This window comes from Narcine bancroftii, chromosome 2, assembly GCF_036971445.1.
Source record: "Narcine bancroftii isolate sNarBan1 chromosome 2, sNarBan1.hap1, whole genome shotgun sequence".
Taxonomy (NCBI): Eukaryota; Metazoa; Chordata; class Chondrichthyes; order Torpediniformes; family Narcinidae; genus Narcine; species Narcine bancroftii.
Genome location: NC_091470.1, coordinates 154,184,300 through 154,201,197, shown reverse-complemented (window position 1 = coordinate 154,201,197; position 16,898 = coordinate 154,184,300). Strand labels below are relative to the sequence as shown.

At 41.4% G+C, this 16,898-nt stretch overlaps 1 protein-coding gene and 2 long non-coding RNA genes across 10 annotated transcripts in view; 1 reads left to right on the top strand and 2 right to left on the bottom strand.

Annotated features, from left to right (window-relative positions):
- The window catches only part of LOC138754411 (putative oxidoreductase YteT), a 225,795-nt gene that overhangs the window by 69,007 nt on the left and 139,890 nt on the right, over nt 1-16,898 (top strand). The gene's annotated exons all lie outside the window — the stretch shown is intronic.
- LOC138754414 (uncharacterized) lies at nt 3,573-5,418 on the bottom strand. Its single transcript, XR_011351751.1, has 2 exons — nt 5,200-5,418; nt 3,573-3,952 (listed from the first exon to the last, which is right to left on the bottom strand). It is a non-coding gene; the product is annotated as an uncharacterized lncRNA (long non-coding RNA).
- Nucleotides 6,948-15,071, bottom strand: LOC138754412 (uncharacterized). Its single transcript, XR_011351749.1, has 2 exons — nt 14,880-15,071; nt 6,948-7,233 (listed from the first exon to the last, which is right to left on the bottom strand). It is a non-coding gene; the product is annotated as an uncharacterized lncRNA (long non-coding RNA).

Below are 16,898 nucleotides of genomic sequence, written 5' to 3'. Positions count from 1 at the left end.
TATTCAGTGCCAGATAGATACGCAGTATAAATGGCTAAAACAAGGAATATGTACAGGTAGTAAGTTGAAGAATTTATATAAATTGAATTATTTGTCTTTGACTTAAAAAGATTGAGGAAGATTTTTTTAATGGGTAAATTTACCTATAACTTTAGTTGGAAGGGTGAATTGTATAAAGATGAATATATTTCCAAGGATACAATATCTTTTTCAGATATTACCAATATTAATGCCTCAAAAAATTTCAAGAATTAATTAAATAAACAAATAAGGAAATTTCTTTGGAAAGGTAAAATGGCAAGAGTTTCTATTGAGAAGCTAATGTGGAAATAGGAATTGGGAGGATTACAGCTTCCTAATTTTAGAAATTATTATCGAGTGGCACAGATGAGATTTCTTGCTTCTTTTTTAAAAAAAATATAAAACCAGTATGGGTTAATATAGAACTGAATAAAATAAGAAAGAAGAAAGTAGAATAATTTATATATGTGGGAATCAAAACTGTTTGCTGATAAAGAGACATCATTATTGAAATATTTGCTTAATGGTTGGAATAAAATAGGTCATGATATTGGTGGAGGGTCCATATCACCTAAAATGTTATTGATTAAAGGGATGTAAATGTTGAAGATTCTTATGAAAAAGGTCAATTAATGTCATTTAAGCATTGAGAAACAAATATGCTATACCACTCTTATGTTATTTTCAGTTAAGAGCATAGTTGAAAGAGAAGTTAGGATCGACATTGTTTCTGTCTAGTTATACTTAGGTAGAATTTCTTATTAGGGGTGGATTGTTAAAAAATTTACTTCTTTGATATATTCATTGTCACAAGCAGGAAATTTTAAACTAGGATTACATAGGTCTAGACAGAGATGGGAAACAGATTTGAATATTATAATATAAATAAATGTGGGAAAATGTATGTAGGATTTGTATAACTAATGCTATCAATGTAAGATATAGATTAGTTCTAAACAATTTTTTACATCAATTATATCTTACACCACAGAAGTTGTATAGATTTTTTTCCCAAATTTTATTTATTAATCAAAATAAGTCAAACCATCAAAATACAAGTAAATACATAATAGAAGTTGAATAGATTGAAATCAGGTTTATCAGATCAAAGTTTTAGGTGTGGTGAGATGCAGGATCGTTTATATATTCAACGTGATCTTGTCCCGACGTGAGACCTTTTTGAGTGGCTTTACGTAACTTTCTAGAACAAGTTACAGAAATTGCTTTTCCGCTAAGTCCTGAATTATTTTTATTAGAAAATATTGAAGGTACAAGTCCTAAATTGAAACTATCAATTTGTAGCGTTCACAGTATGTGGGCATGGAGAAGAACAACATGCACACCAAACCCTTGAAGTTGAGTCTAATTTATTGCATTGATTATTGCATTTACACGGGCCCCAGGCTTTGATGTCAGGGCCCCGCGTCACTGGAGCACCAGCCTGTGATTGGCCGGGATTCCCGCCACAGTTCCCTCTCTTCCCACCGTACAGGAGGTTACATGGGACAATGGCCAGTGTTATCCCCAGGTCTGCATGGTCGATGCGTTTGTCGGCCGGTCCGTGTCTCCGATCGCGGGCTGCTACATGATGACCACCCCCCCCCCCCCCCCCCCGCCAGAACCGGCGTTTGGGCCATTATCCGCTGACTTGGATGGTCTGCCCTTGTGTCACGGGGGTGGAATGGAGACCAACTGGTCGCAGTCCAGATAGGCTAGTTTCAGGCAGTCAATGTTAAAACCTCCTCCTTAGTGCAAAAGTGGAGCCGTTGTCCCTGATGACCCTGTAGGGTCCCTCATAGGGTCATTGTAGGGGTAGACGGTATACACCCCTTTGCACAAACACAGGCTGACAAATCTTTAAGTTTTTGGGGATGTTATGTTTGGCCTGGCCTTGTGGTGGGGGTTGCCGTGGGACCAGGAACCATAGTTTTTGCCGTAAGTTCTCAAGGGTGGCTATGGGATACTCTGGGCATTTGTCTGGGGCTAGGAACTCCCGCAGAATGATGAAGGGTGCATTGTAGACCATCTCTGCTGCCAAGGTGTTGAAGGCTTCCTTTGGCGTGGTGCGAATCCCCAGCAGGACCCAAGGCAGTTCATTCACCCAGTTGGGACCTTTGAGCCGGGCTAGCAAGGCTGCCTTCAGGTGCCTGTGAAACCGCTCCGCCAACCCATTGGCCTGAGGGTGATACGCCGTAGTGTGGTGGAGCTGTGTCTCCAGGAAGTTAGCCAGCACTGCCCAGAGGTGAATTGTGCCCCTCTGTCTGAGGTTAGGTGCTCTGGGACCCCGAATCTGGACACCCATGTGCCCTTTCACAGATTTCTGTGGTGGTATCAGCCAGCGAGACCTCCTCAGGCCACTTCATGGAGCAGTGAACCATGGTCAAAAAGTATCTCTCCCCACGGGTAACTGATAGTAGCCCCACAATGTCAATATGTATGTGGCTGAACCTGTGCCATGCTGGTTCAAAGGTTTGTGTGGGCGCATTTGTGTGAGCACTTTGGAGGACTGGCAGTTCATTGCAGATTTTGGCCCACTGGCTGACCTGCTTACGGAGGGCGTGTCAGACAAACCTGCTAGCCACCATCTTGACTGTGGCCTGGATTGCACGATGTGCCAGGTTGTGTATGGTGTCGAAAACCTGGCACCTCCACACAGCCAGGACAATATGGCGAGGGCTGCCAGTGGAGACATCGCACAGCAGTGTCAGGTTACCTGGGTTGAAAGGGACATCTTCCACCCTGAGACTGGAGACAGTTGTCCTAAACATGGGGATCTGCTGTCCTCTAGCGAGGGCCATGTAGTCGACTTCCTGGGACATGGCGTGTACTGAATCGATTACGGGGATTGACAGAGTGTCGACTACCACATTGCTTTTCCCTGCATTGTGCTGTGTGTCTGTGGTATTAACTTGCCTCTCCACTGGTCTTGGTCTCAGAGGCGGCTGTTCGTGGGGCCTGCTGATGTGGTCTACAACAGCGATCGAGTCCTTCTTCACTCTCGAGAGCACTCCTCCTGGGCTGCATTCCTCCAAGGGTTGCTGAAGTTTTCATCCATGAGCAAGCATCAGTTATCCTCGGACAGTTGCTCCAGAAATATCTGCTCAAAAAGCAGACAGGGTTTGTGGCCCTCAGTCAAAGCAGGCATCTCGCTCATTAGGGCGGACTGGGTCCTGTCCCCTAATGTCCATATGCAGCAATTGGGCAGCACATTCAAGGTGGGAGAGCCCAAAAATGCAGGTTAACAGGTCTTTGAGGGCTGCGCATTTGCCTTGCTCCTCCGGAGGCTGCCGTAGGAAGTCTATGACCCTTGTCGTTGTGTCTTGATTCGAGTGCTCATGACATAGAAGTAGCGGATGTCGGTGGCAGCGATGTGTCAAAGCTGGAACTGAGCCTCGGCCTGCTCGAACCATGTGGCTGTGACACCCAAAACATTGGGAGCCGTTGACTCCGCCTGGTCCATCATTTTCGGGTCCAATTGCTGGAGGGTGGCAATGGGGAAACGGCGCGTGTTGGGCACTACCAGTTTCCCCAGTAATCACAAGGTCAAAGACTGGGGAATGAGAAGCTTTATTGTACATAAGACTTGAGCTGGCCCGGATCCAAGCTCGGGAAGGGCAGGGAAGGGAGAGGTGGCCCGACCTTTATGGCCTGGGGCCCAGGGGAGGAGTCCAGGTGAGAGTGTCATCAGAGGGTGGGCCAGCCCGAGCCTTTACCGGCCAATTAGTACATACAATCCATACCATTACAGCGCGAAAAGACTCGGCAGCCGTCTTGCCACGATTCAACTTCTAATTTAGCGCCATCATTATCAGAGGAGGAAGAAGGGTAGCCATCTTGCCATGCCATGAGATCGATGCCATCTTGCCTGCTGGCACATCAGGAAGGAGGGGGCTGCTTGAACGGAGTCTCCAGGGTCCTCGCATTGATGGTTCTGGACCAAGACAGATCACATCAACTCAGCAACTCTACAGTGATTGCTTAATTGACACTGGCTGTACAGAAACTTTCGTAGACGCTCAGACTATTCAGGAATACAAACTTCAATGGTATCCTTCCAATTATCATATATTTTTAGTGTCTCATTCGCACTCTTCATATCCAAGAACATTGTACTGTACATTTGTCTTTTGAAGGGGGGGACAGTTTTATAAACTTTGGTGTATGTGCTTAAGGATTTGTGTGCTCTGGTACCGATGGGTTTTAACTTCTTGTGTCAACTTAAAAGTGTGACCTTGGAGTATTCTGGTCCCCTCCTTCTCATAACGGCTCGGAACGGAGTGCCATTAAAATCTGAACCCATGTGCAGCCTCTCCATATTTAATACCTACCCGCACACCCCTCTTCCCAAATCGGATTATAGCCGATCGTTCTGTGCTGCTGATCAGGAGTTCATAAAATCAGAGACTCAACGCTTGCTTAATGAGAAAATCATTGAATTTAGCACTAGCCCATGGAGAACACAAGTGGTGGCAGTAAAAGGGGAAAATAAGTCCAGGCTAGTAATTGACTATAGCCAAACAATAATTTCACACTCCTGGAGGCATACCCCCTTCCTCAAATTTGGGACATGGTGAAGGATATTGTGCAGTATTGGGTCTGTTTGACCATCAACCTGAAGGCTGCCTATCACCAGCTGCCAATCCATTCCGAGGACCACCCCTATATTGCTTTTGAGGCAAACAGCCGTCTCTGTCAATTTCCGGAGGGTCCTTTTCGGTATTACCAATGGGGTTTCTATCTTCCAGTGGCAGATGAACAGGATGGCGAATGAGTACAGGTTGAAGGCTATACCTCTATAACATCACCATCTATGGCCATACCTTGGAGGATCATAATGCCAACCTTCAGAGCTTTCTCCACGTGGCGAAAGCCCTGAACCTCACTTATAACTCCAGTAAGTGTGTCCTGGGCTACGTGGTAGAGAATGGTATTATTGGCCCTGACTTCGATAGGATGTCCCACCTGTTAGAGCTCCTTATTCCAAGGACCTTGACAGTTTTGAGGAGAGGCCTGGGGTTTTTCTCATATTACACCCAGTGGGTCCCTCATTATGCTGATAAGGTTCGCCCCCTTTTAAAATCCACTACTTTTCCCCTCTCAGCTGAAACCCAAACACTTTTACCTATGTCTGAAGCTACATTGCAAAAGCCACCATGCACACGATGGACAAGAACGTACCTTTCCAAGTGGAAAGTGATGCTTCAGACGTGGCACTGGCCGTACTCTTAACCAGCAGGTAGGCCGGTGGCATTTTTTCTCCCAGACCCTAAAAGGCCATGAGCTCCAGAATCCCTCTGTGGAGAAAGAGGCTCAAGCCATTGTGGAGGCCATCAGGCACTGAAGGCACTATCTGGCTGATGGGAAATTTACATTCCTCACTGTCCAGTGTTCTGTCACATTTCTGTTCAATAACGTCAAGAGGGGAAAAATTAAAAATGACAAAATTGCTAGGAGGAGGATAAAACTCTCCACCTACAATTATGACATAGCCTGTCAGCCAGGTGCCTTTAATGAGCCTCCAGATGCCTTATCCAGAGGAAACTGCACCTCAGCACATGCTGGCCAACTGCAGTCTCTACATAATGAGTTCTGCCATACAGTGGTTATCCGCATGGCTCACTTTGTCAAGATACAGAATCTGCCCTACTCAATGGAAGATATCAGGGAAATGACCAGGTCTGTGTGGAGTGCAAGCAGCACTTCTACTGCCCCACAAAGGCGCACCTGATAAAGTTATCCCAGCCCCTCGAATGGCTCAGTGTCAATTTTAGGGGACCACTCCCCTCCGCGAATGAGAACACATTCTTTCTCTCCATCAATGATGAGATCTCACGCTTTCTATTCGCTATCCCTTGTCCAGACACCTCCACCTCTTCGGTTATCAAGGCCCTAGATTCTATTTTTGCCTGGTTCGGGTATCCCGGCTATATCTATAGTGACCCGGGCTCATTATTTATGAGTGAGGAGCTACATCAGTACCTGCTGGGAAGGGGCATTGGATACACCAGGACTACAAACTACAACCCCCAGGGGAGCTGTAATGTTGAAAAAGAAAATGTCACAGTCTGGAAAACCGTCAAATTGGCCCCCAAGTCAAGAGGCCTTCCAGACCCGAGCTGGCAGGATGTCCTACCCATGGCACTCCACTCCATACGATTACTACTCTGTATAGCAACCAATGCAGCTCTTCATGAGCTTTTCCTCAATTTTGAATGGAGATTGTTATCGGGAACCACATTCCCAACCTGTTTCGCCACACTGGTCCTCCTAAGAAAGCACGTGAGGAGAAGTAAAACCGACACCATGATAGAGAGGGTAAGACTGCTCCATTCCAATCCCACATATGCCTACATGGAGAATCCAGATGGCAGTGAAGACACTGTCTCTATCAGGGAACTGGCACCTGCTGGAACAGAGACCAACAAGTTCTAGAACATTTTCTCACCACCTCCAAATCAGGGCCTCAGGAGATTCTGTTCAGGAGGAAGAGTCATCCCCCTGTGTAATAGAACCGGAGACCTTACCACCCACCATGCCTCCCCTAAGAAGGGACAAGGGGACCAAGGGCCACCAGTGCTGTAGCGCTCCTCCAGGATTTCCAGACCCCCGGATTGTTTAAATCTGTAAATAATTGTACATATTTTGATTTATTTATTTTTTTTGCTGAGTCTGTATTCTCTGTCTTCATCCACAGGCCCTAATTTTGCAGGAAAGGGTGAATGCAGTGAACTGAGATTCACTGGTGATGGGTTGTACAGATGGCTGTTCCTACCCCAAGGCTTCACCCCCATCTACCCATATATAACCCCAAATTTTCCACCTAAACCCAGAGCCCTACTGAAGACCCTTGTAAGACTACTCTTTGTTATAAGCTAATAAAAGTGTGTGTTTTCTCTCCAGTCGTGAAAGCTTTTATTCACACTACACACATTCAAGATTTTATTCAAGGTTATTTGTGTACATTTTGGTTTGACTATGTAGAAATAACAGAATTTTATATAGAGTCCCCTCATTCAGGCACCATAATGTTTGGAACATTTGGCTTCACAGGCATTTGTGATTACTCAGGTATGTTTAATTGCTTCATTGTTGCAGGTATAAGAGATATAAGCTCAATTCTAAGCTTTTGATCACCTTTGGAGTCTGTAGTTGCTGTTTTTCAACATGATGACCAGAGTTTTGCCAATGAAAGTCAAAGAAGTTATTTTGAGGCTGAAAAACAAGAATAAAATTGTAAGATACATTGCCTAAACTTTAGGAACATCATTAAGAAGGAAGAGTGTACTGGTGAGCTCAGATTTGCAAAGGCACTGGTATTCTAAGGAAGATCTCCACTGCTGATGACAAAAGAATTCTCATCATAATGAAGAAAAATCCCAACACTTGTCCGACAGATCAAAAACTTTCTTCAGGAGGCAGATGTGAATGTGTCGTTGACTACTGTCTTCAGAAGACTTCATGAATAGAAATACAGAGGCTTCCCTGCAATTGCAAACTATGGCAAAGGTGGCAGGCTTTGGATCTTGGGCAATTCTTTTAGGCCTCCACTCTTTGGTAGGTCACTGAGGAGTGCAGAGGAGCAAATAGACCTGGGGGTACAGGTAGATTGTTCCGTGAAGGTGGTGTCGCAAGTGGACAGGGTTATAAAGAAAGCTTTTGGCATCTTGGCCTTTATGATTCAAAGTATGGATTATAGGATTTGGGATGTTATGTTGAAGTTATATAAGACATTGGTGAGGCCATATTTGGAGTATTGTGTGCAGTTCTGGTCACCTAACTACAGGAAGGATACCAATAAGATTGGAAGAGTGCAGAGAAGATTTACTAGGATGTTTTCGGGTCTTCAGGAGTTGAGTTACGGAGAAAGGAACAAAGGAGAATAAGGGGAGATTTGATAGAGGTTTACAAAATTATGAGGAGTATAGACAGAGTAAATGTGAACAGGCTCTTTCCACTGAGATTAGGAGTGATAAATACAGGAGGACATGGCTTTAGGGTGAAAAGGGAAAAATTTAGGGGGAACTTCTTCACTCAGAGAGTGGTGGGAGTATAGAATGAGCTGCCATCTCATGTGGTGTGTGCAGACTCGATCTTGAGTTTTACGAATAAATTGGACAGATACATGGATGGGAGAGGTTATTTGGATTAGCTGAACAATGGTCAGCACAGACTAGAAAGGCCGAATGGCCTGTGTTCTGTACTGAAGCATTCTATGGTTCTAGCCATCACTGAAATAGGTTAATCTTGGTCTCATCTGTCCACAAGACCTTTTTTCCAGAATTTTGCAGCCTCTTTTAAATACCTCTTGACAAACTGTAATCTGGCCATCCTTTCTGTGGCTAACTACTAGTTTGCACCTTGCAGTGACCTACAGTGCCCTCCAAAGATTATGGAGGGCATTGTAGGTCAGCACAACATCATGGGTTGAAGGGCCTGTACTGTGCTGTAATGTTGTATGTTCTAACATGAGTACTATCAAGATGCAGATTCTGAGTAGCTGGGCCTGTGCTCTTCTCTCCATATTGTAATATTGTAATGACTTATTGAACAAACAGGAAGTAAAGCCAGAGTTGATATGCATGCATTAAATGGATTCTTTTAGCCTCACTTTTCTCTTTTTTGAATAAACAAGCCAAAGCTGTGTGAACACTGTGTGTGCACATTAATTGTAACATTTTTGTTCCTGCCCCAGCTGAGATCGGTCAACTGAACGTAGATCACAGATTGTGAACAAATGCTACATACATAAATGCCTTCCAAGTATGACGAGCAATTTCCCAAGGCTTGATATTAACATTTAAGGAGAAGTTGGATATGTATATGGATGGGAAAGGAATGGAGTGTTACGGGTTGAGTGTAGGTCAGTGGTGTTAGGTGGGAGAAAGTGTTTGGCATGGACTAGAAGGGCCAAATGGCCCTGTTTCCATGCTGGAATTGTTATATTGTTATCTCCTAAGTCATTGGGAATCCCAAGAAAAGGAGACAACAATTCTTTGATGTACCACATGTACAGAATTATATCATGTTTAAGAATTGAAGTTTGAATATGTGGTGCCTAAAATGGAAATGTTAAATTTTAGTGGAGATTAACATTCAAATGTAGAGAGTTCACCCTGAGGACAAGTTGATACTCCAGTTTGCCTGCTCCTCTTATTTATCCAACTGCTTCCTATAATTCAGAAACAAACCAGTTGCATCTGATATGATCAGATTATTCATTTAGTGTTTATCATTTTCATTCTTTTGATTCTGTTTCTGTGTGTTCGTAATTTTAGTCAAAAGTTGTTGTAACTAAGCAAAATAATAGCACAAAATATTATAGAGTATCTTGAAGTCTATCACAGAATGAGCTGCTGTGTTTTTGAATAACTGAGAATAGTTACGTTGAGGCTTATTGCTGTTCAAACTTGTCGACTTTGTAAAAGCTATTCTTGGCAGGATATACAGAGGTTGTAACTATGATGCCATTACAGGCAAAGCTTATAAGAGTTTGAAATAGATTAAATGGTGCTTTATAGAACTACAGTCTCCTCACACTGGGTACCACAAATAAACACAACTTTTCTACCATGTTATTTGCTATCGAGTTAATAAAATATTCTTTTCTGTCAATCACACTTTTCCTTACCAATATTTGTATCAGGTTGCTGGTATTTAGTTTTTAAAAAAAATTGTACTTTTCAGTTCTTTCTTAAAATACTTCAAGAATGTCTCAGGGCAAAGTTACTTTTCAACACTGGACAATTACTTTAAATGGAGTCTATGTATAAGAAACTTTTAATCTTTATCATTCTTATATTTTTTGAGCTTCCCTTTTGAATTATGCTATTTTCAGCTATGTGGTAATGTTGTTCCATAATCTGACTACTCATTGGGTATGGAAATTAATAAATAATAATCATTTATTTAAATTTTCTGAATTAAGCTATCCTTGTTTCCTATCACTACATCTTCATGTTATAACTGTGATTCTTCCCAGGTGTCACTTTTTCACTAATGGTTTTGACCAAAGCAAGCAATTTCTATTTGAATAATATTCCCATGTAATGGAAGAGATGTAAAGTGTACAGAAAATGTTTACTATGTGCTCATTTAAACAAGAATATTCAATTGCAAAGGACTGTGCTGATTACAAGCAAGGCTGCACTAATCTATGATTTACCTCCAAAATAAATTATCAGCAAAGACTTGACATTCAGACTCAAAATGAAAAAAATAACCAGTTTGGTCACATAATGCATGGCATCTTATACTAATGTAAACTAATCTTTAAGAGCAAGGGAAGAAGGCCAATGACAATCTAAGTTGATTGGAGTACCATTTTTTTAGATCACTCAGAAAATGCAGCACTGTTGTAAACTTAAATATGATATTTATTGTCATGTATATGAGTACAATTACAGATGTTTCAAAAGTGTAGATCACACAGGTCAAACTCAGGCCCGCGGGCCAAATTTGGCCCGTGATATAATTATATTTGGCCCGCTGGCCGCCGCGCCAGTATAGCGCATGCACAGCTAATACTACAAATCCCAGAATGCTTTGCAAATGCGTTGGCGCCGGCCTGTCAGCCCGCTAATCGCCCCCACCTCCTCTCTTTACTTTCATTGGCATCTGTGACCTGTCGCCCAACTCACATGTAATAAACCCCTTACGGAAAATGGCCAAACGAAAGACAGAAAACAGGACCTTTCAAGGCAGACTATATGTTCATCATTTTAAAAGACAAACCTGTTTGTCATTGAAGAAAGTTGTTATTTTTTTGACTTGTTGGCTTGTGAAAAAAAATACATTTAAAAGGAGCTTAAAGGCTATAGAGAAATATTATTTATTGAATATTTTATTTCTCATTTGTTAATGCTTCTTCTGGAAAGAGTTTAACCAAAACTATTATTAAACATTTATTTTAATAAGAAAAAGTTTAACATTACATATGTTGAAAGAAGAGAAAACATGCAGATGTTGTTGAAAATTTTCAATAAATATTTAATTTGGCCCACGACTTAGTCCAAGTTTTTAATTTTGGCCCTCTGTGAATTTGAGTTTGACACCCCTGGTGTAGATAAATGACAAGGGTGATGGGACCCTTGATGATGTTGGCTACCTTCTTGAGGCAGCACCTTAACTAGATATCTCTAATGGATGGGAGGTGGGGACCCATGATAGACTCGGCAAGATTTGCAACCTCCTGCAGTCTTGTACATTCCCGTGGATGACTAAGAATTTGAAGGTTCTAACCCTCTCCACTGCCATCCCACCAATTATGAGGGATGTGTGGTCCATCAGCCCCTTCTTTCTAAAGTCCACTCTTGGTTTTTCTGAAATTGAGAACAAAATTGTCATTCTGGTACCACACAACCAGATTCTTGATCTCTGTTCTATATTCTGACTCATTTGAACAAACCAAAAGAAAAAGTGGAGAGCTTTGGAAATACTTCTGCACAAAATTATTCTTTCAAAAGAAAAGTGCGCTGTTTTAAATTAGATAGGCAATCCCACGGCATTGATTTTTTCTAACAGTCCAAAAAGATGTTGAAAGTTTAATAAATACTAGAATGCTCAAGCAGCATCTGAGAAGAGAGAAATAAGTTTAATTTTGATGACCGAAATAAGCACAAAATGTATTCTAAGTTAAGGGGATGGTGGGGGGGGGGGCAGAAAGAGAGAACAAATGAAATGTTTCTGATGGGGGAGAGTCCAAGAGAGACCAAATGACACACACACACACGCAGCAAACAATGCTGATTGAGTGAGGTTGGCGAAGATTTTTCCTTCATGCTCTCTTTTGAAATGTAAATGGCAGAAAGTGAATGCAAATCAAAGAGATAGTACAGAAAAAGCTAGAGAATATACACGTTCTCTCACACCCCCTGGTGGTGGACCCATGTGTGGCACATCTGAAAGTAGCATTTATTTATCTCAGGGGTGTCAAACTCAAATTCACAGAGGGCCAAAATTAAAAACTTGGACTAAGTCGAGGGCCAAACTAAATATTTATTGAAAATTTTCAACAACATCTGCATGTTTTCTCTTCTTTCAACATATGTAATGTTAAACTTTTTCTTATTAAAATAAATGTTTAATAATAGTTTTGGATAAACTCTTTCCAGAAGCATTAACAAATGAGAAATAAAATATTCAATAAATAATATTTCTCCTTAGAGGATTTGTCAAATGTTGCTAGTGCGCTGTCGAATAGTAAAATCTGAGGGCTATTGAGAATGTGGGAGAATAACATGATTCCTGAAACAATCAAATGGGTGACTGATTGTGGGCATGAACTCTAGCAGGGTTATTTGCCATGCCCTTTTTCCATTGGTACAGATATCCTTTGATTTACACACTTTTCAAATTTTTTGCCTAATGAGCTTGTATCCAGGTGCAGGACCATTTTTAACCAGGAATATATTTATCACTGTGACATGAAACTATTGGAAGATCATTTTATCCTGAGATTAAAGTTCATAATCCTTACTCAGGCCTGTGTGCGGGACGGTGGGGTTTGCGGGCGATCGGGTTGGACAACGACAGTGTGGGGGCATCGGCTCTCGCTGCAGGACGGCATCTCGGCGGATCAGCGGCCCCATCACCGTGAGTCGCGGGTCGGCCTGCGGCAGGGAGGGGGAGTGGGCAACGGTCCTGGCAAGGTCAGGCCCGAGGCCTCCGGTTCCGGGAGCTGGGAAGCGGCCTTGGCTTCCCCTGACACCGGCCAGGCCCCAAAACCAGAGTCCACGGTGAGACCCTGCAACGTAAACAGAGGAGGTGGGGGCGATTAGCGGGCTGACGCCAATGCATTCTGGGATTTATAGTATTAGCTCTGCATGCGCTATACTGGCGCGGCGGCCAGCGGGCCACCTCTAATACATTTTTGAAATGATCTTGCGGGCCAAATATAATTATATCGCGGGCCAAATTTGGCCCGCGGGCCAGAGTTTGACATGTGTGATTTATCTGGTATAAATTGAAACATTTTATACCAGAACTGAGTTAGACGGTCACACGCTCAAGTGAGCATCTAATCTGGATGGCCTTTCAGTGAAGTACTAATAAGAACTAACTGTAAAAGGGATGAGAACATTCTCCATGTTTTGTCCAAAATTCATTAATGTAAGTGAAGCAAATAAACTGTTTATTGATTTTGTTGCATTTTTGCAACTGAGTGCAGATTCACAACTGTATTAGCCAGCAGCATTTTAAGACACAGATGCTATAAACTTTTAGAACTATGATTGCAATGTTCTTGATTTGTGGCATTTCTGGCCAAAGCCTTTGGAGTTGTTTTTTTTAATCCTGCATAGTTTTGTTCTGAATGAAGTAAAGTTGTGCTAATTTCACTTTTATATGCAGTACTTCTCAGTGTGTGCATTTATCTTGTTTTTTTTTCTAAATTGACAAGGATAGTTTATTTTCATATAATGAACAGGATGCAGCAGTTATCAGGAACTGAAACAGAAAAGACATAAAATTATGCACATATTGAATTAAGATAAAGAGATACTTCAAAATGAACTTTAAACAAAGTGTCTTGTGATCACAGAAAATGTTTTGCATGATGCATATGTATGTTAAATTTTACCAGCAGTCATTTTTACATAAGCTGTTTCGTACTGCAGATGAATCGTTAAAGAACAAACTTATATGTGATCCTGAGACAGTTTGCAGAAGGTTAACTATTTATAAAATACACTCTTGTTACAGTACAATTATGTAGGATAGATATGAAAATTTATTTAACTTTAACGATACAGTAGAGTAGAAGACCCTTTCTGGACCATGAAACTCCTGCTGCCCAAATCAACCCAATTCACCTACCAATTTGTACGTTTTGGAGGATGGAGGAAACCGAAGCACCTGGAGAATATCCACACAGGTCACAGTAAAAGTATACAAACTCCTTACAAACAGCGGCGGATTCAAACCTGGGTCATTGGTGCTGCGTTAGTGGTGCTGCCTCATTATAGCAGGTCCTCAACGTTGTAAGTGAGATTAATAGGTAGATAATCTTTTCTTTTGTTAAGGTTAGGAGACAAATAAACTCTTACTATTACAGGTAGTCCGTCCTCAACTTATGACCATAATTTGGACCGAAGGATTGGCCTTAACTCAGATTGGACATGTCAGATTCGCCCCACTGTGCATGTCTTAACGAGGTCTTAAAGCAGTTTTTTAGAATGTCAACATGTGTACAAAACAGTACCTTTAATAAAGATAACTCAACATATGAACTTCTACTAAATAATAAAGTCATTGGACTTGGGTGTCGGGCTGGGGCGGGAGTGGGGTCCTCAGGCTACCGCAAGGAGCAGGGACTGGGCTGCTGCAGGGAGCGGGGGCTTTGGGTTCATGCCAGGAGCAGGGACCAATGGATACAGTACTTTTAATACAAAATATGTATTTATACAGTAGTTTAAATAAAGGTTTTTAAAACATAATTCAGTTATATGAGTGGGTGGACGTAACTCATGTAGGTCAGCAGTCGAGGACTATCTGTATCTGAATAGTTCCACGAGAATTGTGACGGTGTTTTGGTGATGGTGCATCTGACATGTAATCCAGGATCTGAACAAACAGCCAGTTGCATGAATGCATAATCTATCAAGACAACTGTATTGTTCAGTTAATAATATGAAATTCAAAATGAAACATACTAATTATTGATAAAGGTGATCATAAACACCACTAGATTGCTATGTACCCATCTGGTCTGTGGTGGATCTGAAGTCACATGTTGTGGTTGACTTTTGAATGTCTTCTAAATTGGTCCAGCAGGCAGTCCAGCACGTCAAGGGCCACATTGAAACAAAGAGAGAATAAAACCAGATCTGGGCATCAAATTCAGATATAGCAAAATTGCTTACCTCAGTTGAAACAAAGTCCTACTCATAATATCTGGGGATTTGTTTCCAAACTGGGAGAACTCTTTCAAAGATTAGTCAAACAACAGCCCAATGTGTCTTCATCACAAATTTATACCAGGCAAAATGCCAGTCTTCTCCACAATGCCTGGATACATTCTATATCATTTTTAGACAGACACCAGAGGAGGTATCACAGCTAGAGGGAGGAAGTAGCTCAGGGCGTCCTCAGTATGTGTCACGAAATCTCCTGGCGTCCAGCCAAGCATGCGCATGGAAAGCTGCTCCTCATTCTCCCTTGGCAAACAAATTTATGTTTCTTGAGTTGATCACATTTGGAAGGAGCAAATGCATAGACTGTACTATGGATGGGAGTAATCTGCAGTCTCTGGAGGATGGATTGGGATCTTCATCCTGTAAATGAATTAACTGGACCAATCGCATAACACAGTAAGACAAAAATGGATAGGAGGCTGTGTATTCTGTAGCCCCAATAACAACTACAAGATTTTCATTGTGTCTTGGTACACATAGCAAGAAACAATTCAATTCAATGCATTCAGAATAGAATGTCTCTCACTACAGTAATCATTGATTCTATCCACCAGCACTAAGTCCAATCTACAAAATGCCCTGCAATTATTTGCCTGGGCTATTCAATCAGCTTTTCCTAAATGTGCAGCATTGAATATCAATAAGGGTAAGGGCTTCAGTTGCATGGGAACTTGCTATCTACATGTTCCCCTGCAAGATTCACACCATCCTGTCTTGGAAATATATCATTGTCCCTTCACTATTACTGGGGCTTAATCCTGAACTTCGTCCAACAGTATTGCAGGAATTTTTTTGGTGAAGGTCTGCAATGTTTCTCAGTTGGTGGCTTAACACTGCTTTCTGAAGGGAATTATGGATAGCCAATAATATTGAAATTGCAAGTGATACTCATATCCACAAAAAATGAATCATTTAAAAAAAAAAGTACATCTCCAGCAAGATGGAGTTTGGTTTAACAACATCTGAAAGGGGGAAACTTCAACACAATGGAAAGAATCAAGTAATGTATTATTTGCATACTTTTGAAGATGTTGAGTCCTTGCCTAGACAAAAATATTTCCAAAATGCCTCAGGATATTTTTCTATGTGAAAAGTATTGTGCAAATGAAAATCTTTGCTAACATAGATTAGGAACCAACCCTGCAACTTTCCTGGTCTGGATGGCTTGTAGTATACCAGGTAATAGATTTAAACTCCACACTATCAAAGGGGTTTTGCTCAATTTAACTAAAAAACAGGAGAAGGTTTATAAAACCCAAAAATAGGCGTGTTGCACACACGATGCCCAAATCTATATATAGGTTGAATCATTAATTTTTAAATAGCTACTGGAATGTTTTTATTTGTCATATATATAAAACGGATTCCTGCTAGGAACAAACATGGAAAGGGATAAGAACTTAGAAATAAAATAACAAGAAGAGCTACTCTTCTAAAGGCTTGATTGTAGTTTGAGACAGACAGACTTATCAGGCTGTCATCAAACTCAGCTGGCCAGTGATTTCACTGAACACCCTTACCTTAGCCCAGGGGTGTCAAACTCAAATTCACGGAGGGCCAAAATTAAAAACTTGGACTAAGTCGAGGGCCGAACTAAATATTTATTGAAAATTTTCAACAACATCTGCATGTTTTCTCTTCTTTCAACATATGTAATGTTAAACTTTTTCTTATTAAAATAAATGTTTAATAGTAGTTTTGGATAAACTCTTTCCAGAAGCATTAACAAATGAGAAATAAAATATTCAATAAATAATATTTATCTATAGAGGATTTGTCAAATGTTGCTAGTGTGCTGTCGAATAGTAAAATCTGAGGGCTATTGAGAATGTGGGAGAATAGCATGATTCCTGAAACAATCAAATGGGTGACTGATTATGGGCATGAACTCTAGCAGGGTTATTTGCCATGCCCTTTTTCCATTGGTACAGATATCCTTTGATTGACACACTTTTCAAGTTTTATGCC